The following is a 13,148-nucleotide window of genomic DNA, read 5'->3' as shown; positions in this document are numbered from 1 at the left end:
ATGCTTCATGTATGTGTTACTATCGCACTTGCTTTTGTCTGATCAGGAGACATATATTGTTTTATGTATGCGAGAGACATATTACTATTAATTCGCATTCTTATTCCAGTTACATTTCCAAATAGACTACAACCGATAATTAAGATACAAGTACATCTGAATTAAACGGTGCGGCTAAACTTGTGCAATACATCTTACATACTACAAAATGAAATTCAGATAGAACATAATGTCCTACAATAATACAATACAAACTAATAATGCAAATACATCTGAATGAAACGGTACAACGGGAATACATCTTACATACTACATGAAGTCATCATCGTCATCCTCCGTTGATGCAACCCTCTTGCCCTTCGACGATGCGGTCCTCTTGCCCTCCGTCGATGCAGAACTCTTGCCCTTGGTCGATGCAGAACTCTTGCCCTTCGAGGATGCAGAACTCTTGCCTTTGGACGATGCAGAACTCTTGCCCTTCGATGATGTAGAACCCGAAAGCAGCGGCATGAAGATATCATCGTCGTCCTCGCTCTCCTCGGTCCATAAAAATGGATGCTTTTCTGCAGTCCTTCTGAAAGTTTCACTCTTCGGCTCCACCACCTTCTTCCATCTTTCATGCAACCTAAGAAGTTCTTTACGTACCTCCTCATAGATCCTTTCAGGCCACCCAGACCTACGTAATTCATTATGGTGTCACTACCGGTGAGTTCGTCCCATGGAACTATCCTATTGTCCATCCTGAAATCGGTAGCTAGACTCAGAAGAGTGCTGCTCATCTCAGGGTGAAAACTACGATCGAATGGATAATGGGACATCTCGACTACACTACACTGGAATGCTTATCCACCTCCACCTGAAGGGGGTTTTATAGATACAGAGGAGAAAATGGCGGGAAAGAATAACTGCGGTATGGCGGGAAAGGGTTGGCGGCAAAATAAGGCGGGAAGGGGTTGGCGGGAAACGGGTGACGGGAACATATGGCGGGAAGGGGTTGGCGGGAAACGGGTGGCGGGAACATATGGCGGGAAGGGATTAGCGGGAAACAGGTGGCGAGAAAAATACCTTTCAGCCTAATGTATGAGCCATGCAATTCCGGCCTACACGAGACCAAAAAGTATTTTTCGGCCTAGCCTTGACCAAAAAGTCTATTTCGGCCTAGACTTGACCGAAAAGTGCCTTTTCGGCCACCACTTCGGCCAAGAGATGGCCGAAAAGTCTACTTCGGCCTAACTGTGGCCGAAAACTCCTATTTCGGCCGGCCGACGGGCTACTACTTTTGATTTTTATGAAAATCATACTATAGTTTCCGAAAATGCTATAAAATATATCATAGTTTTGAAAAAAAAATCCGTGTTGACATCATCATCTCCTGCCTGGACACGGTGAGATCGTGACGCTGGACGCGAGTTGGCAGGAGACCGCAGTCGGTGCAGGATGGTCGTTTGTGAGGTGTACGTATCCTTTTGTATTTGAAGTAGAGAGCGTTTCTTCTTTCTTTCTTTTTTTTGCCGGGAGCGTTTCAAATATCCTATCCGGCCCGTTTGGGTTTGTGGAACGTGCACTAGTCGCCCAAATCCAGGCCTAGCGAGGTTCCTTTCCTTTTTCCTCCCCACACGGATAGTAATTCTCACAAAAGAAAAACAAAGGAAAGTTGAGGCGACTTAGATCCTCGGCACTGCCGGCCTGAAGGTACGATCACTCCTACGTATCCTGATTCTCTTTCTCTTTGTTCTCCTCATGGATTAATGCGTTTTCCCATTACACCATCAGATTAGCATTGGCGGTGCAGTCGCGGAGATTTTTTCTCCTTTGTGCCGGCAATCTTCCTCATCGCTAGATGAAGACATGTAAGACGATGTCTATTTGCACCCCACTTGACGAGGCTCAAGGCACACATGTGTTCGATATCTTGGGTTACAGCAAGCATAAAGGTATGGGCCACGACAACAACAGCTACATATGGTCCGGGGTTTTCATGGTCGGCGATCACAACTGGGCCATACGCTTCTTCCCTGATGGGTACAAAGGAGAAGGCCAAGATTACATTCAGTTTATCTCGAGCTTTTGTGCATCACTGAACTCCGAGCATCCTGCGACATGAGGCTGGTGGACCAGTGCACTGGAATCTCGTATTCAATGCATAAAACAGGACCTAAGATTTTCAGGTCCGGTGATATTAGTAGGTTTGCTCCACTGACTCCTATTTTCATAAGGCGAAGTGAGATCGAGGGATCCGTGTACCTTAGGGATGATCGTCTAACGATCGAATGCATCGTCACAGTTTTCAAGAGGCCACATGTTACCGAAACCAAATCGTACCCCAAAATCGACATGCCACCAGCTGACATGACTGACCATGTTGCCAAGCTGCTCGAAGAAAAGGAGGGATTTGATGTCAGTTTCCTTGTTGGAGGAGAGATGATTGAAGCGCATAGTTTTGTTCTTGCTATTCGGTCGCCTGTTTTGAAAGCAGAGCTCTATGGGTCAATGCAGGAGGCGAGGTCGGGGCAGTGCATAACCGTCCAGGACATGCAACCTGCTGTTTTCAAGGCCATGCTCCATTTCATCTATACTGACTCTTTGCCTAGCGGTGACGATACTGAGATGGTTCGACTTTTACTAGTGGCTGCGGATAGATATGCAATGGATAGGCTCAAGCTGGTTTGCCAAAGTATCCTTTGCGAGGACCTGAACAAGGACACTGTGACAACCACATTGGCTTTAGCTCACCAACATAACTGCCACCAGCTTAAGGATGCTTGCCTTCAATTTATCGAATTATCAGGTTTTAAGGATTTCAAGGCGACTTGTCCATCTTTCATAGAGGACCCATTGGAGAAGAGAAGAACATTTTCGTGAAGTCTATGTTGGTAGATTTGCTAAATTTCTCATACCAATTTGTCATAGGGATAATCAGCACGATGTTACATGAATTCAAGAGTGGTTAAGTTAATTCTCAAGTGATATGAATGGCGTGAAAGTCGCCCTAGTCAACCTGTCCAAATCTGAACTTTTTATTTAGGAGTGCTTCTCTGCTACCTGTAAGATTTTCTCTTAATTTTCTTTCAAAAGTTATTTCTTGTGTGCAACCTTTATTGAGCATTTGATGCCCAGATGGTCTATGTCAGCATGCAATGAGAATGAAATAGGATTTCCCTCTTCCTTTCACTTTCTATACTAGTTCGCCTCCTCTCAGATTTGTGTAAGTGCCCTCTTGCCGCCAGTCCACCAAGGCTCCGGAGGCCCTTGGGTCTCTCGAAGACACGACGAATCGCAGCTCCACGGTAGCTTGACTTTTCATAATTGTAACACAAGAGAAAGAACCGGCCAATTGGCAGGGGTAAGAGATGTAAATCTATAATATAAGTTGGTAGTTGAGAGTTTCTGATTTATGCAAGACCAGTTTATAAGCATCTGCCTTCCCAGGGATAAAAAGCGCGTGCCATGAAAAAATGCAGAAACATTTTCACTTCTTTCAGACTATTTAGTTAGCAAAATACAAACAGTATCAGTGATGCAAGCTGTAGATCAGACAGAGAAAATTTTGCTTATTAAATTGGCAAGTCTTGTAGAATGAAGAAGAACTGTGTCTCCAAAAAAAAATCATTCAACTGAAAAGAAAATGTTCCGAAATCGCATTTCTTCTAGACGAAATAGCTAAGGAAATGAATATATAAGTTGGTCACAAGTCTGATCTGCGTCATCCCACCCCACAAGTGCAGGTGTTCCAAGTTGATGGCGATCTGTCCATTTGAGTGTAACTGAAACCGAACCTAAGCGAGGTCTCGAAACATAGTTTTTTTTTATGAGAAACAACGTTGTGGCACGCACAATTAAGCACAAGAGGGCTCCATGTGTAGCTAGTCTTGTGTTCTTTACAGGGAGATTGGAGAAAGTTGTAGTCTGAATGGTAGTTCAGTAGTATGTATTGGCCATAGCATGTTATTAGAATTTACAATCATGGTCACATGTAATTAGCTCAAACTGAAACAGTAGGGACGAAACTTCAGAATCAAGGCGTCAAAACTTGTGCCAGATTATGGATCTTTTTTAGGAATTGGCAGCTTGCACTGCCTATATATTAAGGAGTAAATAAAGTACAAAGGTTGCGTTACAAAGCCCATTTTTTTAGGTGGCCCAACCCAAAGAAAATGAGAGAAGAACATCAATCAGGTTCAGGTTCTGGGCTGTTGTCGACATCAGAAAGCCAGAGGACTGAGAGAGTTGGTTGTAGAATATCCTGCTTGATGAGCTGAAGGATAGCAGACTCTTGCAAAGCTTTGTGATCAAAGACGCGTTGATTTCTCTCCTTCCAGATGTTCCATGCTGTGTATATTGCTGCAGTTTTTGCCTTCTTGCCCAGGCTGGAGGCGAGGTCGTTCCACCACAGAGGGATAGATGTTGAAGATTGAGCAGTAGGCAGAAGCGAAGGGATGCTCAGATCATCAGCCACAAGGAATCAAACAGTGCGAGCGTAGGGGTCTCATCCTGCTGGTCACAGAGGTTGCATGTCTCACTGTGAGGTATCCCACGGGTCTCCAGACGATGTTGTTTGTAAGAATCTTCGCGTAACCAGACCCACATAAAGAAGTAGCACCTGGGTTCTACCTTGGCAGACCAGAGCCTGTCGAAGTGCATATTGGCAAAGGAGTCAAGGAATTCCATACGAGTGATTCAAAGCTGCAAAGGCAGTATGCAGAGTGCGACCTGAGAGTCAAACCAACCTTAAAAACCAGACTAGAGAATATTTTGCAGAATTTAACTGAAACTGAGTCAGTCAAACATATAAGGTAACACTAAAGCGGCAGGAAACATATGATATACTAAAGTCACTGGACACAGTTCATGGGGATGGATCTGATCTACCAAGTAGTCTAGTCCTAGTTCTAGTAGTAGCTACAGATAGTAATACTTGGAAACGAAGATGAAACCCGATCAACGAATCAAGGAAGCTATTTACAGGAATAACTGAAATTACACGCAGTGAACAGAGTTAACTGTCCCCCGCAAAAAGAAAAATTAGTGTTAACTGAAGTTTAACAAGCTTACAGCAGTTAAACTCCAGTTAACTGTGTGTTCTAAAAAAACTTCAGTCAACTGTAGCCATTGTCGGACACTGAACAGGGAGCCCTTGGTCTTCGAGAGGCGTTGATCTGAGCACACCCTAGCTGCCGGCTCCCGGGTAGCTGTCGAATTCTTAAGAGAAGGTGTTGATTTCATCGGGTATCTTCAGAGACAGGAAGTTCAGAGAACTAGTGTCCTGACAACTGAAACTAAAAAATTTGAGCACTCATTCGATTTAGCTGAAACTAAACCAGTCAAACATACGAGGTAAACCAAAGCATCAGGAAACAACAAAATATTATTTATGAATCAGACTGTGATTTAGAACACCATGGCCTTTTCTCGACGCCAAATAATTTACCGACAACAAAGGACTGAAAGACATAAAAGGAAACAACCAGATTAAAGTCACTGGACACAGTTCACGGGGATCAATCTGATCTACCAATGAGTGTGTTTCTACTTTTACCAGTAGCTACAGATAATAATACTTGGAGAATAAGATGATAACCCGTTCAACGAATCGCAGAAGGTTAACTGAAGTTACACGCAGTGAACAGAGTTAACTGTCTCCCGCAAAAAAAGAGAGTTAACTGAAGCTTACAGAAGTTAAACTTCATTTGACTGTATTTTCAGAAAAGAAACTTCAGTCAACTGTAGCCTTTGTCAGACGGGGAGCCCTTGGTTTTCGAGGGGCATTGATCTTTCACAAGCGGAGCGCATCCTAGCCGTCCGTCTTTCTGGTAGCTGTCGAATTCTTCAGATAAAGGTGTCAATTTCTTCAGGTGTGTTCAGGGACAGGAAGTTTAGAGAAATTGACACAAGCAGTACTGTTGAGTGCACCATATCGATAAAAATCGATACATCCATCATGCGTCGGCAAACTTAGAATACCAATTAGCTAGCTAGCTTATTACACGTACTGCTAGTGCTAGGCGAGCTAGCTTCGTCTTTGTAAATTAGAAAAGAAAGAATCAGCTAGCTTACTACACGTACTGGAATCAATTTGATCGATGTGTCTCTATAAATTAGATGTGAAAAGTGTTGAAATTGGATTTGTGGTTCCTCTGTAAACTTTATATATTTCATATCATCATCCTTGCTCAGGTTATAATTTTGTTGTATAGTTAAATTATTTTTTAGAGAATGTTTTAAGTGTAACCAACCGCCAGAAAAATATATAAAAGCTAGAACTTGGGTCGACCTGGGATACCCATCGGGCTAGCGAGGTCGCTGCCTTCTTTTGAAATGCGTCGGCCCATGGCCTCCAAAATTGGCCTCGAGGCCAACAGGGCCAGGTCGGCTCATTCCCATCCTGAGTCCCATCCCTCCTACCTGATCAGCCTCCTCGAAAGTAGCATTAAGCTCGTGGATCTGCGGCTCCAAATCAACCCCAGGCGCTTGGTGCAGATTACTCTTGTGAAACAGAGTTAACTGAAGTGTACAACAGTTAAACTTCAGTTATCTGTAGCCGTTGTTACCCAGCCGTTGTCAGACACTGAGACACTGAACAGGGGAGCCCTTGGTCTTCTAGAGGCGTTGATCTTTCATAACTGGAGCACATCCTAGCCATCCGTTTCCCTGGAAGCGTACCGGTTCGCGTCTTGATAATTACTAGTGGCTGGGGCGCCACCAGGTGGCGCCTCTTAGGCGTTATTGTACGCACTAATCAAGCTTACGTAGTTGTTAACACGTTGACAGTGCATAATGGTTAAAAATATAACATAACTTCACCGATAGCAACAAACAATAGCACTAAGTAAATATTTTTTGGTTTCTTTAAATCACATTCATACACCTCTTATTAAGAGACCAAAAAATCAATCATTGCCAAACCAGAAAGTGCCATTCATGTACATCAGGAAAGAACATTCATAACTAAGATATCACTCTCATTAAGATCAGTCAACTGATTATGAACCTAAAAACTCAGGGTACCAATTTGGTAGTTGCCAAGCCACTTTCCTGAACACAAGAAAAGCAAACATACATTATCATCACATCAAGCTTATTTGTTAACTCCAGAGTTAGATATACCTAGCAACAATCAATAGGAAGCGCACCGTCAATTCATTTATGGAAATTTGTGCATCATGTGAATAAATAACAAATGAAAATGATAAATAGCAGTTCAAATAAACTCGAACTAAGTTCTGAGTCCAGAGTCCAGACTAATGTTTTAAGTTGCCATGGTAACACTACACCTATCAAACTTACACTGATAGGATTGTGAAAATCATGTTTCAAGGGGTTTGAAAAACAAGCGCAACATCGACAACGTGAAGTTATGACCGATGACACTATCCAAGCAATCAAATACGAAAAGTATGCTAAGTGGACTGTAGAACACAGTGACTGTTGGCATTTGACAACATTCATGATTTATGATTTAGCAGTGAGAGGCATCCGAGTATGCATACCAGCCATGGCATGAATCAGCCCGAGGTTCTTGAACACGCGGATGGGCGCACCGACCGGCACCGTGAGCAGCCCTAAGTATTAAAACCAAAAAAACAGCATACACATCAGAGAGCATGCCAACATGAACTCAAATGGAAATATATTCACTGGGAGAAGAATGTAAGTACAAAAACGAATGAGATTTCCATATCTCAATAAATCTTAGGCTTGGGGTTCCCTAATAGTTGCTAACTTGCTATAATGCTTTTACAAAATATAGGGCTTTCCTGAAAGAAAAGAATTTCTTGCAGAGACTAATGTAGGGACTCCTTAAGGTCACATTGGTGTGACTACATAAATTGCAAATTGTTCGCCAATTGTAATCTTGGATGCAAATTTGAGTGCCAATTCCATTGCTATTAGATTGTCAGCACCAGCAACATCCCAAGGGATCAAATTTTCAGTTTGTGTACATCATGTCATAACACAAACATCAATGTTGAATTTACACAACACCACCTTTAGCAAAAAAGGCATGACTGAAACAAAAATAATGTGTCCTATGTAACAAAAGTAGGAAGAGAAAAATAAATCTATCTTCTCCTTGCATTCTATGGTGCGTGTTTTGCCATGTTTTACCAGCAGAAGAATATGAAGGCAACTGTGGAGGTTAAGCTATGCCTAACAATCAATATTCCAAGCATCGGGTAGAATACAAAGGAAGAACTCCAAACCTGAATTCACATAGGATGGCTAATATATCAAAGGATCACCCCAAGTTCCATGAATAAATGAGCCCCTTTCTATGTGAAACAGCCACATGCCCATATCATTATAAAAACATGCCATGTAAAAGTACCCAAACAATTAAATGGTTATGAACATTAGCTGAGCACTTTTCTCCACTACAGCCTTGTTGCAATAGAAGTAAGAAAATAGCTGGAGACATGTACAGGGCTTGTAAGAACCTCTCGAGCACATCTTTCTTGTGCTGCTCTCATGTTCATGGGATGACTCTTGAAGAAATAGTAGCATACCCATTAAATATGTTAAAGAAATCAGGTCCATGAATTATATCACCCAATTGGATTAACCTGTTGAGGAATTGGAGAAAAGCAACACACAATCATTCGAAAATGAGATCAGGTTCTGGGAGACATTTCAAGTGGATTACAAGAACCTGCAGTACCATGAGCATCCATTTTACTATAGATTCTTAGTTCGATGAAGGATTTATTTACCTCTAGCCGATTTTTTCAAATCACTATAAATGCATTTAACATGTAGATACTGTCTGTATGTAATAACAATTAACTTTGATAATCTAATGCAAGCATTCCCCTAGTGCAGAAGCAATCGAACTGCAATGTTCATGACAACGAAATGGAAATTATTTTACAGATATTATGTTTTCAATCTTTGTACCAAAATATACTACAGAAGATAGCAGAAAAATGCAGCTGTGCTTTATGAGACATCTTACCTTTTGTTCCTGAATAATTCCTCTATCAGGACCGAGCTCACTTTGATACCCCCAAAAGTTGAATAGTTCTCACATGGCTCAGCCAATCATAAACACTCCAAATACACCAATAAAAGCATATGCATGAAAATACTCATGGATTAATTTATCTAGCTTCTATTCTTGAGATAATAGCTCTGCTCTGTTTACTTTTGAAGTTTCTTCATGATACAAGAGATGAACCTGCATGTAAAGACACTGAGTTGAAGATCTCTTTTTATTTGGTCTGACATCCAGGTAAAAGGCGAATGCCATAAACTAACAACCATTAACAGGAAGGTAAAAAGAAGCAACAACAAACAAAAATGCTGACATTATCTACAGCCCCAACAATTTATCCTCATGTTGAATCCATAGTAGGGAGGAGAGACATCTCTAGATTCATCATTTATCTACAACATAGATTATCAAAACTGAACCTAAAGGAGATGATTTCTGGCTATGAAGATGTAATGGAGAGTGACGAATCTGCATCAATGAGGTGTCTGAAGTCTGAACCTTGCTCCATATTATTCAGTTCTCAAGTTGCTGCAACCTGAATCAGCATCAATCCTCACCGCCTACTACTCCGATCCGGGGACGTATGGCATCCACCGGTCCCATCTCCCACAGGCCGTGTCACAGAATAGGCCGGGAGGCAGATGAGCGCTAGTGGGAGCAGAGCAGAGGAACTGTAAAGTCGCTGCTGCTCCTGCATCGTGCGGCCACCTAGCCAGCGAGCCAACCGCCGCACCCTTCACTGACCCGGCTCGACCAAGTCCTCCTCCACATCCTCGTTGGCGGCGCCTTCCCTTCACTGACCCCAACACCATCGTCCTCCATCGAACAGTCTCCGTACGGCGGCGGTGACTCCGGCGGCTCCAAGACCTCGAACACCGGCGCGAGCGGTCCACCGGCACCGAATCTCCTCCACCCGACGTCCCTATGGCGGCTCAGTCCCCGTGCTCCTTCTTCAGAGGAGGAGAGGGGTCAAGGAGGAGGGGATGACGCAGGGTTTGAGTTCAGCTAGGAGAGAAGAATGGGGAAGAGAAGACGTGGGAGAAGCAGCGAACGCGGACGCAGTGGCGCAGGGACGCATGAGGGAGGCCACCAGCAGGGATGGGGCGGCGCCGGCGGCCGCAGTAACCCTAGCGGCGAAGGCGGACCTGAGCAACCTTCCCAACCACTGCCCTGCCCGGCCTCACCCAGATGGCCGTCTTAGTGTAGTGGACCTGGGCGACGGAGGGAGGATCCGCGGGCTGGCAGCTGGTAGAGCTCGAGGTCGCAAGAGGTAAAGAAAGAGAGAAGGGGTCGCGTGCGTGGAGGAGAAACAGAGAACGGAAGGGATGGATTCGCGGGGAAGGAAAGGAAAAGATTTTACCACGCGCAAATCTCTCTCCCCATCCGACTCACAGCAGCAAAAGCCTTCCTTCCAGTTGGCCAGCGCGAACAGTAGCGCCTCTGCCCACGTGGCACGCGCGAGCGATCGCCCATGATGCGTATCTTAATGTGTTCGATAGTTGTCGAATTCTTTCAGACAAGGTGTCGATTTCTTCAGGTATGTTCAGAGACGGAAAGTTCAGACACCATTCGCTTTAACTGATACGGGTTGAGACCATTCAAACATACGATTTAAAGCCAAAACATTAGGAAACAACAAAAGATTACTAACGAATCAGCTTTAAGGACTGCAAGATATAGAAGGAAACAACTCTACGTATTGGCCTTGGCCATAGCATACTAGTATAAGAATTTTCAATGATGATCACTTGTGAAACGTAAGCTTAAGCTGAAGGATGATCACTAGTAGCAAGGAAGCTCACTCATTTGGTTAAACTGAAAGTGAAACAGTGAACACTTGAGGCAAAACTGAAGAGTCGGAAAAGAACCAAAGACTAACGGATATATAGTTTCATTTACTAATACCATAGCACTGACAAGGAGACAAGCACAAGTATATAGTTTCATTGATCTACTCTAGTATTTAATATCTAAAAAAAGCACAAGCATAGAGGTGCTGATCCTTCACAAGTGTCGTCTGTGTCCCTGGTAGATGTCGAATTCTTCAGAGAAGGTGTCGATCTCTTCAGGTATGTGTTCAGAGACAGGAAGTTCAGAGAACTAGTGTACAGACGCATAGTCTGAACAAAATTTGAATGCTCATTCGGTTTAACTGAAATTAAGCCAGTCAAACATTCGAGGCAAAAACAAAGCATCCACAGCCTTATTCCCACGCCAAACCACTTACCGACAACAAGCATTAAAAAGTGTTAACTGTACAGCAAAAAAAAAAGTATTAACTGAAGCTTACATCAGTTAAACTTTAGTTAACTGTGTGTTTTCATAAGAAAAAAAACTTCAGTCAACTGTTGCCGTTGTCGGACACTGAACAGGGGAGCCCTTGTTCTTCGGGAGGCACTGATCTTTCTTCAGGTATGTTCAGAGACAAGAAGTTCAGACAACTAGTGTCCTCACAACTGAAACTAAATACTTCGATCCCTCATTTGGTTTAAAGGAAACTAAACTGAACCAAAGCATCCACAGCCTTATTCTCCACGGCGAATCACTTACCGACAACAAGCATACGCAGCAATGAATCTGTTATATATATTGGCCGTAGCACATTACTAGTATTTACAGTGATCATCACTCGTAAGCTTAAACCAGAACAGTAGCAACTAAAAGTCAAACAAACACTTGAGGCAAAACTAAAGCATCCACAGCCTATTCTCCGACGAAAAAGATATACAAGGACTGAATCTGTTATATGTAGTAGTGGCTTAAACTGGAACAGTAGGAACTAAACTCTGAGTCTGAGCACTCATTTGGTTAAACTCTGAATCAATCAAACACAAAGAGGCAAAAATCAGTTAAAACAAAAGCGTCAGGAAATAGCCAAAGATTAAGGAATCAGACTGCACTAGACTGAATGACATGGATCCACAGCAAGTATATATATAGTATCATTTACTAAGCGACAAGGAAACAAACTCCTACAAGTTCATCATCTACTCGATCAACTAGTATGCATTCGGACTGATGACATCACATTTGGCTACATTTGGATTGATCATTTGTTGAAGCAAAGCTCGCACACTGGAAACCCGCCCTCAGACATCCGCGTGGGCTCCGGCGCTCCGCAGCGATGGCATCCCTGACCTTGAGCGTGGGGCGGCGCCGCGGAAGAAGACTGGCCGTGGTCGAGCTGGCGCCGCGGACCAATGAGAATGCCCCGACCCTGAGCCAGAGCGTCAACCACTTCCTGGTGAGCCCGAGCCTTGTCAGCCTGAGCCTGGGCCAGAGCCTGAGCCATACGCTGCTGCTGCCCAGCCCGAGCCTGAGCCTGAGCCTGAGCCTGAGCCTGCCGGTAGGAATCCACTCTGAAGCAAGCCTGGAGGAAGCAACGCCCGCAGATGGGCACCCAGTCCCACCACAGCACCGAGGGAAAATTGCAAACGACGCACAGGAGGGGCGCTACTGCGGTGTGCAACAGAGAGAATTACACAAGAGAAAATCCAACTCGGGCGTCAGTGAAGAACCTGGATTGGGAGGGAAAGCACCTGGATTGTCGCCCGCCCACTGAGAGAACCAGCCGACGCGACCATGAGCTGCAAGAAACACGGGTATCGACCCGGCGCCGCCACCGACAGCTGCAAGAAAGAAACCGCGCGCTAGCTGTTAGTACAAACCAAGAGAGAGCGCAAGGACCCGATCGAGCGCTAGATGGTGTAGAGGACCTGTAGAGGCAAGATATTGCTCTAGATGCTGTAGAGGCCTGGCGTGGACGAAGATTTTTCTCTCGCAATCCTCGCACAAGGGCAGCGGGGTACCTTCCATAATCCAAAGCCGGGGCGTGGCCACTTCGCAAATAGTGCAATCCCGTTCCACTGAGGCTACAAAAGAATTACACTTACACATCAAAGAACCGCATCGCACGGACCAGAGAGACAGAATTTGGGGCTGGGAGGAAGGGAAGGGAACGCAACGCACCTTGATCGCCCACGGGCGGCATCGTCTGACAGCGGTTGCCGTTCTGGCCGCTCGCCGGGTGGATGCCCAAGGGCGCACTCCCACTGGCTGCAACTGTCAGATTTACACAACAGAAACCAAGAAATCCAACTTCGGCGTCAGCCAAGAACCTGCAGGAACCGCACGACAAGCAGAGAGAAAGAATTTTGCC

At 44.4% G+C, this 13,148-nt stretch overlaps 1 long non-coding RNA gene and 1 pseudogene across 1 annotated transcript; one reads left to right on the top strand and one right to left on the bottom strand.

The window, feature by feature from the left end:
* Positions 1-1,858: 1,858 nt before the first annotated feature.
* On the top strand, positions 1,859-2,862 carry LOC119298343 (annotated as a pseudogene).
* A 4,040-nt stretch (positions 2,863-6,902) lies between these two features.
* Positions 6,903-10,039, bottom strand: LOC119298248. The gene is made up of 4 exons (XR_005145829.1): positions 9,488-10,039; positions 8,951-9,172; positions 7,488-8,561; positions 6,903-7,032 (listed from the first exon to the last, which is right to left on the bottom strand). It is a non-coding gene; the product is annotated as an uncharacterized LOC119298248 (long non-coding RNA).
* Positions 10,040-13,148: the final 3,109 nt, after the last annotated feature.

This window comes from Triticum dicoccoides, chromosome 5A (assembly GCF_002162155.2).
Source record: "Triticum dicoccoides isolate Atlit2015 ecotype Zavitan chromosome 5A, WEW_v2.0, whole genome shotgun sequence".
Taxonomy (NCBI): domain Eukaryota; kingdom Viridiplantae; phylum Streptophyta; class Magnoliopsida; order Poales; family Poaceae; genus Triticum; species Triticum dicoccoides.
The sequence above is the reverse complement of the archived record's forward strand: the minus strand, read 5'-3'. Positions and strand labels throughout refer to the sequence as shown.